The sequence below is a fragment of the Prinia subflava genome, chromosome 11, assembly GCF_021018805.1.
Source record: "Prinia subflava isolate CZ2003 ecotype Zambia chromosome 11, Cam_Psub_1.2, whole genome shotgun sequence".
NCBI lineage: Eukaryota > Metazoa > Chordata > Aves > Passeriformes > Cisticolidae > Prinia > Prinia subflava.
The window spans coordinates 9,702,311-9,723,934 of record NC_086257.1 but is presented as its reverse complement, the minus strand read 5'-3'; the positions used below and the strand labels follow the sequence as shown (position 1 = coordinate 9,723,934).

General features: G+C 39.4%; 1 long non-coding RNA gene across 2 annotated transcripts in view; it reads left to right on the top strand.

Moving 5' to 3' along the window:
* Positions 1–21,624, top strand: part of LOC134556289 (uncharacterized) — a 252,178-nt gene that overhangs the window by 117,355 nt on the left and 113,199 nt on the right. For both annotated transcript variants that reach the window (XR_010081633.1, XR_010081632.1), the window contains exon 3: positions 5,651–5,814. This is a non-coding gene — a long non-coding RNA (uncharacterized LOC134556289). The remainder of the gene's footprint in view (positions 1–5,650; positions 5,815–21,624) is intronic.

Sequence of the window (21,624 nt, the reverse complement as noted above, 5' to 3'; positions counted from 1 at the left end):
GGAAGAAAAAAGGCCAGGTCAGAGCACCAGAGATGGCTTCAGCTCTGCTTTTCAGTGGCTACTGTGCAAAGGCTTTCCAGAGTTCTGCCTCCTGTCCCTGGTGTGTTACAGGAGATGAGTGAGAAGAATTGCTTTTTGTGGTGTTCCCCAGCTCCCACCCTGGCAAACTTCTCTGCAAATTTCATGCAGTGCCCAGGTTGTGTGCTTTATGAAGAGAAAGTTTACATATCAATGGACACAAAGTGACTGGATAGGCAAAGGCCTGACTGCATTAAAAATGAAACTTTTGGGACCTTGATTTTATTTCTTGATTAACATAAGTAAGCAATTAAATGATGACAGACATAATTAAAACAATACAAGAGTGACTTCTGCTTGCATTATCCTTCTCCTTATCTGTGAAGCTGATGTCAAGACCTAACCATTCTGTAGTGTCACATAGCATACCTGGCCTTTTTTCTTTCTGTTTTTTCATCAGCACGGGCTTTGTCTTGGTGAGTAGCGAGGGTGTGAAATAAGGAGATATGGGGAATGATGAGCATTTGATCAGTACATGGCAAGGAGCATGGTTCTGGCTTATGCTGTGGAGCAGGGTGACAAAATGGCCCTTCCTGGTGTGAGAAATCCTATCCTGGGGAAAGCTGATGTCTCTGCAGCTCAAAGCTCCAGCCCAGGGAAGGTGAGGGGCAGTGGCCAGTGGAGTAGGAGAGGGGATGTGGGGAGGTCCCTAGGCTGTCCTGGGGCAGGTGGCACACAGCAGTGACTTGATCTCTGGGGAGTGGAGCTGGTACTATTGTTTGAGAGCTGGCACTATTGAAAACTCACATGCTGCTTTAGCTGGAAAAATATGACATCAGGATGCTCATACAGCAGTGATTAATAGCCTTTACCCACTTACTGGTTTATGCAGAAAATTTGGTGTTGTGACAAAAACAATTGTTTCTGGAGAGGTGATCAGAGGCAAGCGAGGACATGGGAGATCTTGTTTCAAAATCTACTGAATAATCATCACACTATAATTTATAGTGGGATTTTCAAAACCTGTGTTTATGGAGGAGATGAAGCACAGCAGAGGTAGTATAATGTGCTATGGTTTTTTGAATTGTCTGTCTGGTATAGATTTTTAATTTTATATGATGATTTATTTGGTGTTAAGGCTCAATTTAAATATGGTGTAGTGTCTACTAGGTCATTTAAGAAAACCAGGAAATTTATATAGCCTCTTAGTTTATGTAGGAGAAATTGCAAAACAATGAAGTACAACTGATTATACTCTGAAAGTACTGGTGTGTTTTAGTGATGAGTAGGACAACATGAGACTCAGGAGAAATGAACTCCAAGTAGCCTGTAGTCTTAATGGAAAATCTGTGGGGTGTGTGCAGCACTACTCCCAGGTTTCCTTTGTTACACTTTGTATTGTAATGGATACCTGGTGCCAAGGAAACTGGTTGCTGCTGCCTCCATGGGGTCAACTCCCGGCAAATTAAATGGGCTCCTTAATTTTCCTTCTGTGGGGTTTTTTTTAAATTATTTTTTTTCTTCCAGCTCTCTGTTCTCTCCTTGTATTTTCCTTTTTTTCCTCAGCTATTGAGATAAATAAGAGTGTGAAGTATGCAGACAGAGTATACCAAGCAGACATTAAACTTGTGGAATAACTGTTCACAGGGTCAGGCTCTGCTTTCATGTACAACTTGTACTCAGGTGTGAAGTGCTAAATGGCTTTGTGTAAGAATTCTACTATTGCTAAATCCAGAGGAAACTTTGCTGTGTTGTCTTTGGTTATAAAATTGTCTTGTCTTTCTTGTTAACTTTCTGATAAGTTCAGTTAAGTGTTCACCAGGTAGCACAGCTGCAGGGAAAGCTCTCCTAGGCTTGTGAAGTTGATAATTTCTCTTTTAGGAAAGTATTTTGTCAAATGATAAGGTAAGCTCCATGTCACTGCTTGCAAAATTTGAATTGCTGCAAGCAAAGCATCTAGAAGAGCTACTGAATAGAATGGTGGAAGACTTGGCACTACTGGTTTTTGCAAGTTTTGCCTGGTTCTTTCATGACTTTTCTTCCTATGATATGAATTTTGTCTTTTGCATTTCTGTTATAAATAAATAGGAAATTAAGTAGTGAGCAATGTTGTTTTAGATGCCTTTAGGCTGCTGAGCTGCTAAGCAACAAAAAGACCTTTTGACATAACCCTTTCTTTAAAATAATCTCAAATATTGAAACATGTTTGTCTTGTTTTAGATCTAGGGACGAGGCAAGGAGGAAGAGATAGAATCTAAGCCTCTTCTCACAACCGTATAATCTCCATTTGTTTGTTATTTTCTTTTAAAGTAAGGGGACTATGGCACTACCTTGGACAAAATGTCTAAATACCTGTGTGGGTAAGGATTTGGTGGGACTAGTATTTCATTTAATTTATTGCATAGAAGCCAGTTACCACATGCAAAGAACCATAACCCTTAAGGGTAGTTCTGGTACTAGGCTTAAATATCTTTTGCCAAAAGTCATCTTTTGAACAGGTATTTTTTTCCTGTATATTGGCATTCCATAATAAAGCAATAAATCACAAACATTTTTAATTGAGTTGAAAAGTTTGCTGTTGAGAAAGGGGATAAGAATTTTTTCTAGTGGAAAAAGCTTTTTGCATATATTTTGCAGTTGAGATTGAGTTTGTTAATTGAGATCAAAATCTTTTAGTGGCAAATTGAGATTTAAGTACCCAGGAGTTAAAAATAATAAATGAATTGTTCTTAAACAGATATACTTAAATTTTTCATAAACTTTTCAACATGAATGCAATTGCACATAGATGAATTTGGACACGCAATACAAATTTTCATTCAGTATAAAAGATTATGCTGCTGTCAAGGCAACTTTTCCCTGCAGCTGGAATACTACAGTAAGAGTTCTTACTTGTTTGACATGAATTTTGACTGATTCCAGGGACCCAGTTTAATGGCTGAATTCTGAACCTCTTGGTAGTGTAGAGTCTAATCTGTGACAGCTCCTATGAATCAAGACCAAGGTTCAGAATAGGAAGCTTTCTAACTCTTTTCTGTTTTAGGTCAGTATCCTAAATATCTGGTTGGCTCAGGGGATTGTTAGTAAGTTGCTTTCATCTGTAAATGACCAGTGTGAATACTGAGCTGAACTTAACAGCATCTAAAAACTGTTGGCATGCATGGAACAAGTTTGGAAAGCGCAGCTTTTCATGGGCAGATGTGTGGTGCAGGAAATCTTTTCACAGCTGGCAGTTCTGCTGCTGCTTGTGATGCACCAGGTGGGTGAAAATAAGCATCCTGCTGGCCTCTGGATGTCATTCCTTGAGTCAGCCCTTAAAGGCTTCAGTGAGGGAGTAATGTGGGCTCCCCCTGTGTTGTGCCCATTTGGGAATGTCCATCACAAAGGCCCTGGTTAGGCGTATGTCACATGATCCCTAAGCCAGGGATTCCTTCCCTGATAGAGTATTCCAGCTAGGGAATTACATGGATTGAGGAGGTCAAATATTTAAAGCAAATTCCAGAGCTTTTGGCAGGTTTGGTTCTTTCAAAGGCAGCTGGTTTTGTTTCCTTCCTGGTACTTATGGTTGGCACCCCTCTTCTCTTGGAGCAGCAGTAACATGAAGTAGACACTCCTGTGCTTTTAGATCCAGTGTCCATCAAAGATGGCAGCAGTGTCAATTAAGGCACTTTGTTTGTCAGCCTGCTAGTATTTTTAGGAGGCTGATGGAATCTGGCTTGTCATCTAATGCCTTGATCCTTTGCCAAACGTTAGGTCCCCTGACCAGCCACCCGAGTCCCTCTACCAACTGTCACCCTGCCCTGCAGAACTGGAATGCCAAGGAGTCGGCAACTCGGCGAAGGATTAACAGCCTCTGCCAGCATGCTCTAATTAAACAGCTAGATAGACAACAGCTGGGAAAAATTCATCAATCACAAAATGTTTATTATTGGAATTAAAGCACCTCATAACTAATGCATAGATTTGCATTGATTACCATCTCCTGGAAGGAACAAGTGGTGCCAGCTCCATGTGTCTGGGCATTTTGAATGTTTGTGTCACTTGTACTGGTCACCCATCTGCCTCTGGTTTGTTAACCATAGTTAAAGGGTTGGTCAGCTTCTTTGCAGCTAGTCAGGGTCAACATCTGTACAACTGTAGTGTGGGCTCCCAGGACTACAAGGAACACTACGAGGAATTCTGGATTCACTTTGTCATGTGATCTGTGGCATATTTGTTTGTTAATCTTCCAGGCACATGGACAGGACTCTTGATTGATTCACACTTGAGCAAATCAGTGGCAATGCAGCAAATACTACATTAGCTGCACAGACTTAGAACCATGGTTAGTTCATAAAGAAGCTCAGGGTGAGTTGCTGGGTTTGTTTCTCTGGGCATTATGCTGTCTAATGTGGCAGTAGTGCAGTGCTGTGTGTCCTTTTGTAGTACAAGGTGGCTTTGTGGCAGTCAAACCCCTGGAAAACTTAATATATGAAACACTTTCTAAGCTTTTGAGGATGGTCATATAAAAATATGCTCATGTGCACTCATGTTTGTATATGCCATATATATTTTTATAAGGGCAACATCTTTGCCTGATTCAGAAGCAAACATTAAAATTTCTGTCAACATTTACAAGGGCTTCAGTAATATGAGGTCAGATAGTTCTGAAGCACTTGATCCCATGTGTTCATGGCTACTGCGAGGTCTGAGGTCTCACTTAAGCCCTCCAGACTTATGGTATTCTTCCTAGAACCATTATATCCAAACTAAATGGAGCAAACTTTAGTGTAAGAGCTCTAATAATGTTAGAGCCTCCTTCTCCAAGGCAGGAAACTGAAAATACAGAAAAGAGCAGTAAGTTAGCTTCAAGGTTCCAGACCTCGTGGTCTTCAGTGCTCCTGAAATGGTACTTGCAGAATCATGTGCTTGACAAGCTGCTAGTAATTGCTTTTCCCAACTAAAAAAAAAAACTTGAAGATATTGAGTGGCACTGATGGAGTTTGAAAAATGTTTTGGTAGGTAGGCTGACAAAAATTGGGTTAGTTATGTATGAAAAAAATTTGCTTAATTAAATTAATGAAGATGTTACCCAGTCCTGGAATATTTTTATGACACAGTAAGCACTGTCAGTTGTATTTGTCTGTGATAAGATCTTGTTCTGCCTTTTAGCATGGCAGAAATATGGTTTATCATGGAAGAAGTCTACTGGATCTCTTTTAAATCATAAAATTAAAACCAAATACAAGGTGCAAGGATCTGCACCTAAACATCTGATTCCTGAAAGATAAGATTATCAGCCAACATTTTATAGTAGACACTTTATATAAGTGGAAACGGTTTTGGTTGATATTTTAATTTTAACTTTTTAACCTTGAATATTTCCCACAGTGTGCAGACATTTGATGAGGCATTATAACAAATTCTCACTACTATATAATCGAGATAAACAGCAGTTTTAATTAATAACTCTGACCTCTCATTCAAGATGTGAATCAATGTGTCTAGAGAAGAGCAAAGCAGAATTTACTCATTATCTCACCTACTGAGTTAGCTGGCATTCATGAGGGAATACAGAAGTTGAGGAATCCTTCCTAAAAGGGGCATGGGGAACAGAGTTCATTCACTATGTTGGTCTCTTTTTTTTTGACAGGTCTTTTGCTGCCTGTTGAGCACATACTCTATTTTGAGAATATTCTATCTATCAAGATGAAGAAAAAGAACCATTCTGATGGGTATTTCAGAGATTCTGCTGTCAGATGCTTTTCTGCTTTCCACAAAGGCTCAATCCTGACATAAGTGTTGACTTCCCTAAAGGTAAGATGATATAGTTGTTGCTTTGTTGTGTTTTTTTCTCATGAGAACAAACTGGATGTGTCTTTAGATTTGCCACAAAGTACTATTGGGATTGGCAGCAGCAAGGTAAAAAAAAAAAAGTCACGACACATTGAAATGTTTATTGATGCATGATGTAAGTGGTTCATGCACTTTGTGGCAGCTGATGGGGACTGTAGTCATGGCCAAGCTGAATTTCCACCTCCAGGGACAGATGTGCTGGGACAATGTGCCCTGGGATTCAGGTATATTGCCTTCCTTGCCTTGGACCAGGAGGGACTTGATTATGGGTGAGGCAAGTCTACTAATAGCTGTACTTAGACTTTGTGCTCAAAGTATGGTAATTTATTTCTGACGTTTCCTTAAACTGCTCCATCACATGTTCCTGTGTAGTGGAGGGTGCCAGTGCTGAACCTGGTGCATGTAGCTGCAAAATCTCCATGTGTTTGAGGATGAGAGAGGTTTTAAAATGTGTCAGCCTTTACTGCACTGAAGGGTTTGACTTTAATGCCATACTTGCGATATTTCTTCTAATTAAGAGGAGCGAGGAATACTACTAATTCAGCAGTAAAGTTAATTAGCACAGACTATAAATGTTTATTTGTTTTTTAATAGCAACGAATGCATTATAAATTACTCCCATGTTCATCTATTGTAAAATCCTGCTGTTAGAGTAATTTGTAACATAGCTTTTTCTTACAATAGATGTCGGCGTTGCAAAAGCATGAATATGATTTTGGTGTTGATTGTGGAATAACCATGTTAAGTGTTAAACCTGCTGAATTTTTAACTAGGACTTGCCATGTGAAGGAGATGAAAATAAATTTCATGTATATTGATGGATATTGAACTGCTTAATGTAATCTTTATTTACAATCAGAAACCTGCTTTTGCAGGCATCTCAAATCTGAAATAGATATATTTTTCCTAAACACAAATTTACTACATCTAAACTCTAAGAACTTTATGATGATTCTTGGCTTTAGAAATAAGTGTGGAAGTAGAACTTCTCATTTTACCTGTTAGATTGACTGGATTCACTGATGCTTATGAAAACTTGATAGCAAACTTCAATCTTTAAATAATTTATAGGCTTTTATAATATTTTTTTGGTAGCAGGTACTGTTTTTATAGCATGGTAGATGTACCTAATAGTTTCAAAGTGAATATTTATCAACATTTGAACTAAATTATTGAAATATTTTAATTTATCCCTTAATGCAGTACTGCAGTTCTTACTTTCTGAAACAGCACAATCCTGGAATGAAAAGATGCCTTGGCCCTGCTCCATTCAGGACAAACACTTTGTACTGCACTTAATCCTGTCTGAAATGAAGGGAGCTTAAGACATTCAGGTTTAAGACATACATAATGAAGAGGGAAAATAGTAAGGTACAATTTCTGCTGTGAGGTGATTTTCTAGAGAAGCATCTTTTAGAGGAAGATGGAGAACTGAGAGCCAGTTTGGATTTCTAGACTGGGACCCTTCAGTGGGTGTAGAAGACGAAGTATTTTGAAAATGACTAAAAGAAGGCTGGTTTTGGGGAATGGAGGTGTTGTGGGCAGAAAGGTTATACATACCTAAAAGAAAGGTTATTCATACTTAATTCAGCCAACTCTAGAAAACTGAGAAATTGCCATCTGATATTTTTATTGTTTTTCCCTTTCATTTTAAGTAAACTTTGCCTTTGGGTGTTATGAGAGAGAAGTCTTGACTCTTAACACCTCAATCAATGCCATCATCTTTTCTGCAACTCCAGTCTTTTCATGGTCCCCTCAGTCTTGGTGCTGGTCAAGCTTTATTGAGCCACTTAAATTGATTAAGGTTTTTCCAATTTTGCAACATCATCTCTAATGCAATGAATCTGGTGGCCTAACCATCTTCTCAGTGTTATTTCTGACTGAAGAAGAGAAGCTGGGAAGATCATACAGCTGTTGATGTGGCAGTTTCTGTATTGGTGATATTCCCATGGAGAAGCAAATAGTGGAAAGCAGTGAATTTCTTTTCTGGAAACAAGAGTGACAAAACCCTTATATGCACACTCAGATATACTGTTGGATACACTGAAATATCACCATAAATGCTGAGTAATATTTACTTGCACAGCAAAAGCTCCACTTCTGGGAAGCTGTGACTTTGGTAAGAAAATCAGAGCATCTGCTGCCCATTTTTCAGGATATTCTCTGCATAAAGCATGTATTTTCTGAGGATTTCTGAGGAAATGTTTTTTGTTTAATAATTGTGTTTCTAACACATATGATTATTTTTGAACTTTAATCTTGGCTTCTGAATGCACTATCTATAACTTTGGTTTCTGCAATAGTTCCCAGAAGGCAGTTACTTGGTTGCTGAGGAAATAGTGCCTTTATGAGGATCTCTTTTATTAGCCATTGCCTGTATTATACTTTTCACAAAGATATTTGCAAATGTCTCATTAAAACAAGAGATACAGAAGAGTGGGAAGGAGGTATCTGATCTAACCCTCAGTGAAAGACTCTGGACTGCACAGACTCATTATGAAATAATTCCAACTGGTGTAGAATAATCTGTAGAGCTATGGGTTATGTTTTCTTAGATTTAGAAGATTTGGTGCAGATCTGGCAAAGGCAAAGTTGCTTCCCATTGTCTTGGAGTTGCATTTAGTTTGAATATTGGTATTATACTGGTGAAGGGTATTAGGGCAAGAGGAGCAGAGCACAGTGACAGGCAGTTTTATCCTGGCTTTCAGACTCCTACCAAAGGCTCATTTCCTTTTCTCTAGCCTTAAGTGAATATCTGGGTACTTGGGAAAAGGGCTTAATTTCATGAAAAAGAAGTACTCACTGCTTTTAAAAGTTGATGTATGTTACTGAGGAAAGCTTGGGGCAGTAGCTAAGTTTGAGGTGGACTTTTAAAAATCAGTGTGCTGTGAGCTTGCTTTGCTCTTCATGTGGTTATTTCTGCATTTAGTCCTATTTGCAATCACTTAACAGTTTTTACTAATCAATGTATTGATGGCAAAGTCAGTTTAATTTCTATGTCCTGGACTATTTGTGTTGCTGGGCCCTAAAACAACTCTTGCAGGAATGTTGTTGCTCTTTCTTGTCTTTCATGTAGAGTGCTTGGCTCTCAAGTGTGCTCACCATTCACATAATCATCATGTGATACCTTGGGTATAAAATGTGTGTATACAGATATTTGTCCTCCATCTCTGTTAGATTCTATTGCCTTTAGCTGTGGTTCCCCTAAAAGAAGTTGGTCATCAAAATTTATTCAATCTATTGTGAACTTTCTTGAGGAATTCCATTCTAAAATTTCAATTTTATAAATTGAGAAGGTTGTATTATTTTTACACAGATTGGAAATACTCTGTTTTAAATAATAGCACAATGTCATTACTCAGTGTGTTATTACATGCCTTTAAGCTTCAAAAAACAGAAATTTGGCACAGGTGAGAATAATCATAAACCTATTGTTATTAAAATGCCTTAATACATTTTCACAGGGGATTTCCCAGTCATGTGTAGGTGTGGCTGTACCTTTCTGAGTTTGATAAAGACAGCATTGAGAGCTGAAGTGTTTTTAGCACTTTTATAAAGGGGAATATATTAAGAAAACTGAGTGCATGTGTATTGCTTTTCCAGGCTCACACATCTCATTCAGAGCCTCAGTGCAGCTGGTCTAAATACTCATTCTTGGGCTGTATTTAAGGTCAGCATTGCTGTGAGTTGAAATGAAGGAATCATAGACTGCTCAGGCTGCAAATCCCAGAGACTGGAGATTTTCACCTACGGAAGTGTTTCTATTTTATTTCTGCTTTAATTCTAAATTAAAAACACTCAAATATATTGTTCAAAAAACTGAGAACTGAATTAGTGAAGCCATGCTGAGCTGGTGATGGGTGAACCCCTGGATGGCAAATGAAAGGCAAAGTACTATCTGCCTTCAGTAGTAAAAAGTTTTATCTCCTGTTTGAGAACTCTATAGACACATCCATCAAGTGGTCTGACAGGGAAATAAATTGGGTTACAGCACTGCAAGAAGTCTAGATTATGTTCCTGCTGAGCAATAACAAATTGTGGTGAACTTTTTATAAAGTTTCTTTCTGTTTTTCACAACATAATGCAGTATAGAGGCAGTCAGTGGTCACAAGAGACACTGAGGAAACCTCTGGAAAAGTTTTCTGTTGTTTAATAAGCAAAAGATATGAAATTATAGATGTGGATTTCTTTTTTTATAGAACGACTTGTGTTCTCTGCTCCTTTATAAGCATACTAAATCTACCTCAGGTGAAATTTGCTTTATCTGCTGCAAAATGAAAAAAATTAAACTGGTCTCCTGACCATGAGATAATGTACTTGGGCCCCAATTGTGATGGGTCACCATTAACTTCCACTGAACGTGGTAAGAGATGCAGCTAATTCTGCTGGGGCTCACTAGGGAACCCTAATTTTCATCCATTAATAAAAGAGAGACTTTTCATTCCCCTCACCTCATGCGTGGATTTCAATGAGATGGAGAGTTCAGTAGTCTTTCCTATCTTTGATTTATTTAAAAGGGAGCTCTTATACACAGTTAGGATCCAAGTGGTTTTGAGTGAAGCTCTATTCAGATTTAGAACCTCATGTATTGCTGACCTTCGTTCTTCTCATTCCATCCTGGGTCTGAATATCCTTCAACTTGAAGAAACTTCAGACTCATCTCTAATGGCAATGGGAAACTGTGAATGTTTTAGAACAAGTCCAGAGTTGTGTTCAAGCTCTGTGAACCTCAGCCAGCCATTCCATTAGGGTGTCATTTTCTTCAACCAAATCTGAAAGAGAGAAAGGTTTCTGGTGTCAGATTTATTTGCATCCTTCTACAAATCCTTGCAGTCATGGGGAAAATTACCATCCTTTATATCTTTGCATGTATCTAGGTATAGACAAATAAAACCTTTAGCATGTGAGATCCTGGATGTTTTAACAAACAAGAATGAATTCTGCTAATTCTTTGGTGTCTCTTTCAAACCAGTTGCATTTAACTATACAGCCTGGACTATTTTTGAATAATATCCAGACATCCTTAGACTCAAAAGAAAAATAAAAAAGGGAGACATATTTCCTTCCAGTTTGATGTTTCCTCTTACAGTGTAAGCATTAAGAGCCATTGGCCACCTAATGTCTTGTTTATATGGAAGTTAAGCTACCTTTTAAAAAGAGATACAAAAGAATGTAATAGAAAAATAAAGAAGAAAGTTTATTAGACAAGGAAGGCTGATGTTGTTTAATGAAGTGTGGCATTCTGATCTGTTTTTAAAAGCCTTATTCTTTCTTGGTAAGCAATAGGGGTAAAATGTTTCTCTTATGGGCTTCTGCTTTACACATTGCATCCTTGCCTTGAGGGATTCGAAACCTAAATAAATCTTCACTCACAAAAGATGTAAGTATGAGAAATCTCATCCTTTTTCTGGAATGGCTTGGGGGCTGATTGTTTATTTAACAAGCTGGAGCCCTGATTTTGCCACTGACACACTTCAACAAAAAATCCCCTCACAGGCATTTAAAGTTGCAAAAGGGAAGAAAATTGAAAAGAAAGATGTGAGTCAATGCACAAAGCCACAAAGGCCTGCTGACCTAGGTGTTTTCAATATTTACTAACTCTGTCCAAAGTTGCAGCACTAGAATGCTCTGAAAGAGAGAGGAGTCAGTGATGTTCTGATGTAATCAGACCAAAGGAGATCTGCCTGTGAGTTTTTGGTTGCTTGAGTTATGTACAAAAGCCCACCTGGGAAGAGGGAAATCATGCCTATGGAAAGACCCAGAAGAGTCCTTGCAAAAATCCTAACAGTCTAAAGGGAAATTTGAGTAGTGCATGGGCTTTGTGCCAGCTCATAAAAGGTGAATGTGTTTTATCCTTAGATGTCAAGATTGTTGAGTTGCTGAATTTGGGAATTGGCTTTTGTTCTCTTCACTGAGGCACCTGGGATTTGTTGCAAAAGCAGGTGCAGATCTAAATGTAACATCCCCACAATTGGCACTTCCCAGAAGAGTGTGGAGTGCCAAACCCAAATATGAGAGCCAGGGTAAAAGTTGGTGTTTAGTTGATGGATTGTGGTGGTGGTGGTTTTTTTGGTGGTTGTTGTTTTTTGTGTGTTTTTTAAAATTGTTTTGTTGTTGGTTTTTTGTTTGTGTTTTTTCTTTGGTAGGAAAAATACTTTTGAATGTTTTGAAACACTGATACATAATTATTTTTATAGCTGCAAGATTCTCTTCCCACTAACTGGATTTTTTTTGGATACAAAACTTTGTTCCCTCTTCAAATTTTTTTTCTAACTTAGGAGGTGTTGGCTATTCATCAGGGAATAGAGTGTTTTCACTTGTCTGGTTCCTTTCTCTTTCTTATTTCCACTTTCTGTACCAAGATGCAAGAGGGTGTATTGTATGGTATGAACTGAGGAGTGGGGAAATGGGTGGAAACCTCCTATTTGTATCATTTGGAACCAAATAGGGAAGAATAAAAATAGTCATTTTCCCACTAATTTACATTGCTGTATAGTTGGATGGAAAGGGCAAAAAAAAGAAGGTCAAGGCTTCCTTTGTTATGGACATTCTAATTTTTGTTATGAGTTTCTCAAGCTGTTTCTGCAGGACTAAACTATCTCATTTCCCCAGATGAGATTTCCTATGGTTGCTTCATTCCAAGTCACAACAGGCTCTTCAATAATCACTGAGTTCACGTTTTTGACATTGTAAAACTTGGATTCTGCTATAATTATTGTATTAAAATGCAAAACCAAAACCTTCAAATAAGCAAAATTTTCAATTTCTTTTCATGAACCTGGGATATTTATGGGTTTTAGGAACCACTGTTTCAGTGGGATTTCACCTTGTGACCAGACAAATCGTTGAAGTTGTCAGTGACAGGGTTAGAGAACCTTCTGATCAAAAAGGAAATTGAGCATGATTCTGAAATGTGCGAGCAGATTATATTAGTAATTGGTATGCATCTCATCTTAAATAGTTCATTCAACCCTTTCTAAAGAAATTATTTATTCATGGAAATACACATTTAAAGCATAGTTTAATACTAAGATTGATCAAAAAAGTGACATGCAGGTATATCCTAAGTTGCAATAAAACCCAGCCTCTCCAAAGGTCCTCAATGAAAAATCTTATTTGTCCTTACTTACTCTACATGTGGAAAAGAATAGACTTGAAGGGGTTCAAGAAACTTAGGCACAATTTGACTTTAATTTTTTTAGAAAAACTAGTGGTATCTTCTTTTCCATTCAAGTAGTTTCATCTAGAAAATAAAATAGTTTGTATAATTTCAAATGATGTAATTTTCCTTAGATAACTTTTTATGAACAGCTTTTCCTGTAGTGTTTTTCTCAGTTGTTAAGGTGGTTGAGAGGGAGTTCAGCAGGAGAACAGGGCAGGCACCTGTTTTAATGAAAGCTTTCCAACCAGTTCTGCTCTGTATGTACTCTTTTCCAGATTTGATTTTTTTTCTGCACTGAATAAAGGATTCTCCTTTATTATCTACATTTGTAATTTCATTGTGTTTGACCTATTAAATACTGCATACAGCAAATCTTTAATTTTCAATACTGGGTGGCTAAAGATGAAAATGGGTCTCGTAGAGTAACTGCAAAATGAGCTTCAAATTCTAATTAAAAATCATCAACACTACATTTCACATTGTATAGTTGTGGGTCTGATATTTTCTGAATTGGCTACGCCAGATTACTTTATCGTACATTGTGATTGAGAAGGGAGCATGACTTTTTTGAACAATTTCTTTTGCACAGCAGGGTGACTTCAATTAGTGTGACTGACATTCTCCTAATATGCCTACAAATGTTTGGAACAATTGATTTGAAACTTGAGCATTTCCATTCTGAGTGGATAACAGCACAGGGAAAGAAGTTGGATATGCAAACAAATTCACAGAGCTGTTTCTCTTAAATCCCAATCCAAGGCATCTAAGCATATGTGTCAACTTAGCTTGGGATTATTGCTAAAGCAAGTGGAAAAACTCAGGCCTAGAAGAAACTGTCACACCTCATAGGAACAGAAATGAAGCCAGGACTTTGCCAATGAGTAAATTTACAAAATGCAGGTGCTTAAATGTTTGAGAGAAATACATAAAAGAGGTGAGGAGAAAAATATTGCTGTGTTTGAAATTCTCCCAGGTGAAGGATCTAGCATATGTAAAAAATCCCACTTAAAGTAAAAGATGCTTTCTCTGGACTAAAACCTGAAAATTTCCCTGGACTAGTCACTTAAAAAGGATTTTCCTTAGCCAGGTTGCTGTTTATCTCCAACATGTGATACTTTGTTTACTGGAGCAGGGATTCCCTTGTACGGAACACCACTGCTATCCCCCCTCCCCAGTGTCAGGCATGAATTAAATTCTTTAATGTATTTTGTATAAAATTTTTGCTTAAAGATCTCATATCACCTGTCCTTTGTATCTGTCCAGTAGAGTAGTGCTATCATTATAAAAGCAAATTTGGAATCTAGTAGCCAGTGTTCAATGCGTCAATCCAGCCCATGAGCTGAGAATCCTTGTGAAGAGCCGTGTCCCTCCTGCTGCTGGGTGTGCCCTATGCTGAGAGCCAGTTCACCTCACAGCGTGGTCAGGGGTGTGTTTGGGGTTAGGGCTGCAGAGCGAGCTGTCCAGAACTGTTAAACACTCATGTAAATGAGCATGGCCTGAGCTCCAAAAACTGGAACTAGCTGCCAGCTGGACAGCAATTTATACAATATCTTGCTTATTAAAGATACTGTCAAAGGTAATAAACAAATTTTGAATGGAAACATCCATGTATGTCCTATAAAATATGTGTGACCATGGGTGTGGTCAGACTCAAATGAAGTTACCAAGCTTTGTATTTATCTGTCTGGGAGGTGAGCATGGTGTTAGTGACACCCTGATCACAGGTTCAGTCCCTCTATGGGCCATTCACTTAAAAGCTGGGCTTGATGATCCTTGTGGGTCCCTTCCAACCTAGAATATTCTGTGATTCTCTGGTTCTGCTCTCATAGTTAATTCCTGATGTAGCGAAATTTATTCTAGACAGTCATTAGAGTTGCTCAACAACATTCCCTTAAGATCTTGCATTTCTCTTTGTGTGCTTGTTTTGTCTTAGTGATGTCTTAGATATTTTTAATTTAGGAATAGATCACTATGAGGAAGCACCTTTTCCTAGTTACTCAGGAAGTACCATTGTGTGTGGAATGTTTGAAGTAAGATGCACTATTGTAGCTGAAACATTTTCTAGTGACAACATGAGTTTCTCAGAAGAAGTAATACTGCATCTTGCACCTGATTTACCAGATTAGGAATGCTTTTGCATTGACTCTCATGATATCAATGTGGCAGTCTTAAAGAAAGATACAGTCCTTTCCCCTTCATCTCCTTGTCTTTGCCTTTTTCTCCTGTGATACAGATGCTGTCTAGCTGGAACTAATGTGGATTGAAGGGGCACTCATGCTAGCAGAGGTTTGTGAGTTGACCGAGCATGTGGCTGTCCTTTGGTACCCCCAATCTGGTGTGGGGTTTTTGGGTCAGCTGAGAGCAGAGGTCTGGAGTTCAGCTGGCATTTAGCACAAGAGATGTCATCACCCCCACAGGGTGCACTTACAGGGCACAGCTCAAGAGCTGCTGCTGATCACATATTGATGTGGTTTGTTGTGCCATGCATTAAGCTTGTGCACTGTTACTGGTAGGCTTGCTAATGATGTGTTTTGCATCAGGAACTAGACTGCATCTTGGTTTAAGATATTTACAGATCTGTAAGGTGCTGAGTTTCCAAAAGACATAGAGATGAATCCAGTTTTTGTGACATTCTTCTCTGAGATTCTCACCTGCCAATTCTCCATTTGTACAAAACTATGGGAAAAGTCTTCCTGTGCCTGGATGGTGCTCCCTGTGCTCCTCCAAGTGCTGCCAGCTTGTGCCAGAGGGTGCAGTAACTGCTATTCCACAAGGACAGGCAGTGGTGATATCAACATCACTCTCATGTGGCACCCACTCACACTGAGGCATTAAACCAGAACAGCCAAAGACTGTCTCAAGCATGTTCACACAGCTCCAAGCAATAGCTCAGTTGCTTTGCTTTTTCCTTCAGTTGCTTTGTTTATGGACTCTTTCATTTTTCATATGCTCAAAAAATAGCAGTAATCAGAAGGTAAGGTAGAACTGCCAAACCCCAGTTTCTAGAAAGCACGGTACACGAAAGTCTGACCCAACCCTGGAATCCAAGGAGGATAAAAATGGCAGTGCATGGGTTTATAGTGGAAGGAGTTGAAAAGCACACCCCAATGCTACCTTGGAGCCAATTACCAGTTTAAAGGTGACTGATGTACCATCTTAAAACTGAATCCCAGAGACAGCTACAAACCTGCAGTTCCTCTGAACCTGAGCCCGTGGGACTGTGGCATGTTTGTGGTATCTAGGATCCCTGGCAGTGGCTAGAGTGGGTGTGCACCTGTTTTCTGGGTATTTGAGGGTTTGTTTCTTTTTGGTCTGCATGTGATTGGAAGCTGTGTCTTTTCCCCTCAGTACTCCTCAATTGTTGGGGATCAGTCAAGATTTAAGTGGTAAAAAATCCTGTTCTTTTACATTTATGGTTATTGCAGAGAGTGGAGGTTTTGGGCTGGTTCCTATATAAAACCTGCACTGCCAGGTTTGACTTATCAATCCACCATACTGACCCTTGAGTTTTCATCTGTTCCTAGAGCCATTGCTTTTCATGCCACCAGAACATTGTTACCTGCATGGTGTGGGGCCTGAGGGGAGTGCACTGTGCCCCTTTGAGCAGTGTTCTGTGCACACCTTGTGGCTGCAGGCAGCCTCAGCTTCTCTTACCAAACAGCTGGGAGTGAGTATTTCATACTATGTTAGATACCTTATTTCACAAAAGCTGGAGCAGCCTAACTGACCACTAAAGGAAAACCAATCCAACCTTTCCAGTTTTACAAAAAAAAAAACCTCTTTGAAGTATGAAAGATTTGACATCTAATAAAATAATGCTGCATCATGTGAATACGTTGCAGTGTGTGAAGGATTTGAGCTGGGATGCTGACAGCTCTGAAGCTTATTTTAAAAGTTGGTAACAATTCAAATCTCATCAGCTTCTGAGATTTCATCTGTTTCTTTGGGAGGGTGGGATAAATGTCTCTGGACATGATGCCAAGATTGGATCTTTTGGAAGAAGACTTGGATGAAAACTCCTTTCTTCTTCTGACCTGGTCTCTTCTCACCCATTGTGATATTATACAAATTGAATTTCAGGGCTAGTGAAGTAAGGATTCTGCAGTGGTCGGCAGAAATGTCTTTCCATCTGATTACCCTTGAGGTCAGAAGCATGTAATATATTCAGGGGGGTTTCTAATCGAACGAAACTCAGAATATGTGAGGGTTGTAGACAGCAGCTGGCCCCAGCAGAGACTAACAGATTTGCTGAGAACCTGCAAGGATCTTGGCAGGGTGTCAACAAAGATACTGCAGGGTTGCTAGATGCCAGGAAAAAGATCTTTGGTTTGCAGCAAGGAAAATGGTATTTAGGGAGGATGGGATGTAATAAATTAAAATAATAGCACTGCAAACAAGTCTCATACAAAAGTATCAGAGACTGCCTATAGCTGGAAAGCTGTGTACTCATTTTCATTGGTGAAGAAGCTGAAGTGGATGCAGGTGAAAAGATGAGCTTTCTTATAGTGGCAGAATATTATTATTAGAACTAGGGAAAGTAGTAGCTGTGTTCTATTTTGGAGTTGATTTTTAAGTTTAGTGAAGGAGAACATGAACAGAAGCAGTGATGGAGAAAGGGATGTAACTGAATTAAAACAATGGAAAATGAAGAATGGAATCTGGATTTGATAAAGTAGAGACATTTGGGAAGAAGATCACAGAAGAATTTGCAAGGCCCTTACTGTCTTTCTGGGATGATAAGAAGTTGAATCTCTGCAGCATCAGGAGTTTCTAGCTTGCAATATCCAACTGTAAATTTAAATTTACCCCACATTTGCTTAGTGAATTGCACTGGCAAAATACATAGGTATTTCTTGGAAAGATTAGTGAGCTGTAAGTATTGGCTGGCCATGTACCTGATGGAGTGTAACAGTGCATGCCACCCCCACACCTGACCCTTCGATGCTTTCAGAGGACTTCTAGGTCGGTCTGCAGGATTTTTTTGATCTGTTGTGCTAAGGTCCTGCTTCTTCAGGAGCATTTCAGTGAAAAAAGTGCCCTCCAGAGAGCCTGTCCAGGATCAGTATTTTACTTGAAGCAAAATTCTGGCTTTTAAAAGGACAGATTCACAAGGAGAGAAAAGAAAACAGGTTCTCATCTAAATGGCACATTGGACGTGGCACAGCTCTAGTGGGGAAATGCTTATATAGAGAATTTCTCCCCTACAGGACAAGTTTTTCTGAGTTTCATAAATTTGATTTATATTATTTCAGGGGGATTTCCTCTTCATTTACCCAGTGAAGCAATCCCTATTACTTATCATTGTTCTTAGGACCCAATTTGGTGATTACCTCATCAGGTTAAAGTCTGTTACTGACAATCTGTCTTAACTAGTAGGCTTTGTTTTCCTGGCAGGATGCCAGCAGAGGGGGAAAAGCAGCTGTTCCTTGAGATGGGAATAATAAAAAAATGCCAACTGGTAAAATCTTCCTGACTTTTGCTGAACTGAAAAAGGTCATTAATAGCTCTTGGAATTCCTTGGTTTCTTGCATCTTTAAGTTCCAAGAGAAATAATGTAGCAGGCAGGATACCATTGAAAAAGTAGTACAAGTGGTACTGGACTGAAACGTGTACACTGAAAATGCCAGATGGTGGGGGCTCAGGAGAAATGCAAACTGCAGGCTCTTAGTAAAATACAAGGATGAGAAACAATTCTTTACATGTATATGGTATATTTCAAAGCAGGAGACAATGTGGGCTGGTTTTAAAACTACTGAATGGACCAAATCCAAACTCATACCATGCTATCAGCCTGCTCAGAAAATAATGACTTCAACTAGCAGTACAAAACTCATTAGTTTTCTGATAGCTATCCAAGCCTTACAGAAACTTTCAACTACTTGTGCTTTCTTCCTTTAGCACAAGTGTTAAACAGGTAATAATAGTCTCCATGTGAGCAGTCAGATGTAGAAAAGACAAAACCCTGAAAATCTCTGAAGCCTTGGCATAAACTTCTGTTTTTCCAGATCCTGTTGGAGCAGGGAGGCCGTGGCAGCAGACTGGTCAGTGTGGCTTCGAAAGCTGTGGGGAGCTTTTGACAGCAGCTGCTGTGTGTCAGAAGTCTATAAATTGACTTCCTGCCACAGGACGCCTCCAGCAAGTTCATCTGGAGAGTTACTGGGGGAAATTCTTGCCTTTTATCTCACCAACAGAGCAAATCTATCCAGGGCCGTGCCCAGGGCTGGGAAAGGGGTTTGAGCTGATAGCATCCTTGTGCCAGGCAGCTTGATATTGATGAATGAAACTGCTGTGGGTGGGAACCTCAGTGTTTGTTGAGGGAGAGAAGGCATTCCCCTTTGAGTAGTATATACACACATGTCCATCATATTCTTTGTTTTTAAAAACTCTCAGATCAGAACACACCTCTTTCATCATGTCTCAGATAACATCTAACAATATATTTTATTTTCCTCCACCTCTTTCTTTGTCTTCAAGGCAGTTATGTGCAATCCCTTCTCTGCAGGGTGGATGCATGTTCCCTTTCTAATGTTCAATTCCCTTTACAATAATCCTTATCTAACAGTTTTGGAACTGTCCTTCTTCAACAGGATTTAATTTCCTTTAAAAATTGCACTCTCACTGAATCAATAATCCAACAAGAATCTCTGGCAAAGGATGGGTTTTGGTGTGGTAGGTGTCTCAAGAGTTAGCAGCTAATATCATCTTTGTTGGACCTCATTGTTTAATTCAAGTTTAACTCCTGAGCTGCCGAGTTCAAGCTTGCATTTCCTTTCTGTCCCTGAGGAATCAGCCTGTTTTCTGCCAAGCAGAGGTGTATAATCTCAGATACATAATATGTCGTCTTCTGTATTGCTAAAGATTTTCTTTACTTATTCAGCATATTAGATAGGTTTGAACTCCTTTATGCTAAAATCTGAACCTGAATATGCTGTTTCATACCAAGAAGAGTCATTCTTTTGCATATCTCTGGTTTTCAAATACAGTCATGAATACTGAAATGAGGAGGAAAAAAATCCACAATGAGATATTTTGGAAGTTTATCCTGGCCTATATCCATCCTTGATTTCTTTGGTGTGCAGGATAAGGCTATGTTTATAGTGAAATGTGAAATGCAAAGAAAGCTAAAGGTTTAAAAGCCTGGAGATGTTTTTAGCCTTGTTGAGGCTGGTAAAGTGGAGGAAGAGTAACTTGGTTTAGAGAAGCAAAGTGCAATGTCTGAATTCTCAAAAGTGTGTTAGGCTTAGATTATTTCAGCATAATAGATTCTGGAAGTTGCATTTAAATGCAGTTTAGAAAATGTATTCAATAAAGCATTCTGACCTTGTTGACTTTTGGGGTTGGAAGGGTGAGACACAAATAATAGTGAGGGGGGGGGAAAAGGAAAGCAGGAGTTGTAGTCATTCTTAAACCATGCTTATTAGTATTGTGATGAATTTTGGTCACCGCAATATAAGAAAGATCTAAAGTTCTTAGAGGGCATCCAAAGGGGGAAATGAGGATGGGTAAGGGCCTTGAGAAAAAGCCACCTGAGGAGCAGCTGAGGTCGCTTGGTCTGTTCAGCCTGGAGAGGAGGAGGCTGAGGGGACACCTCAGTGCAGCTGCATCTTCCTTGTGAGGGGAAGAGGAGGGACTAGCACTGATTTGCTCTCTGTGCTGACCAGTGCCAGGACTTGAGTGAATGGCCTGAAGTTGTGTCAGGGGAGGTTTAGGCTGGATATTAAAATCTTTCACCCAGAGGGTATTTGGGCACTGAACAAGCTCCCCAGGGAAGTGGTCCTAGCACCAAGCCTGGCAGTCCAAGAAGCATTTGGCCAATGCTCTCAGGTACATGGTGTGATTCTTGGGGTGTTGTTTGCACTGCTGGCAGTTGAACTCAACCATTGTGGGTCCCTTCCCAGTCAGCATATTCTGTGAGCCTTTAATTTAGGCACCCTTGGCTTTAGCTGCCTACTGGAACACTCTCTAAATATCTAAATAATAATCCCAAATATATATATATTGGTTCAAATACCACAACTCATAGACACCAGATATGAATAGCACAGATTTTTGTCCTGTCTCAGTGTTGTGCCCTGTGTGGGTAATGAGAACTATTGCAGTAACAGAGTTCCACCCTGCCGAGGAAATTCGCATAGCTGGGTGTGGGGGTTGTTCTGCCTTTTCTGCTTGAGGCAGTGGGGTCCAAACACAGTCTGCCTCACTTGTCAGCAAATCAGCCAGCAGTCAAATAATACTACTAAGGAAAAAACCCATGAAATTCTACCCCTCTCAATTAGTTTCATTTCAGAGTAAAGAAGAAGATGGGCAGAGCTTAATTATAAAACTCCTGTGACATGCTGTGGCAATTTGGGCTGTGAGACTTAATTGTCTGTCTGTGCATGCATATTTTGGAGGGATAATGTTGGGGAAGGGCCCTGAACCCATCAGGTAAACAGTCTGGGGTTCATACACAAGCTCTCTGAGAACTCCCTTGTGCCTTTCTGTACAATTACCTGATACATGCATCGGAGTGGTTTGTGCATATATGAATACAGAACACTCATAGGAAGTGTATGGATGTCATTTAGAAAGCACTGTTGAATTTTTGGCTTATGTAGGCACATTCTGTG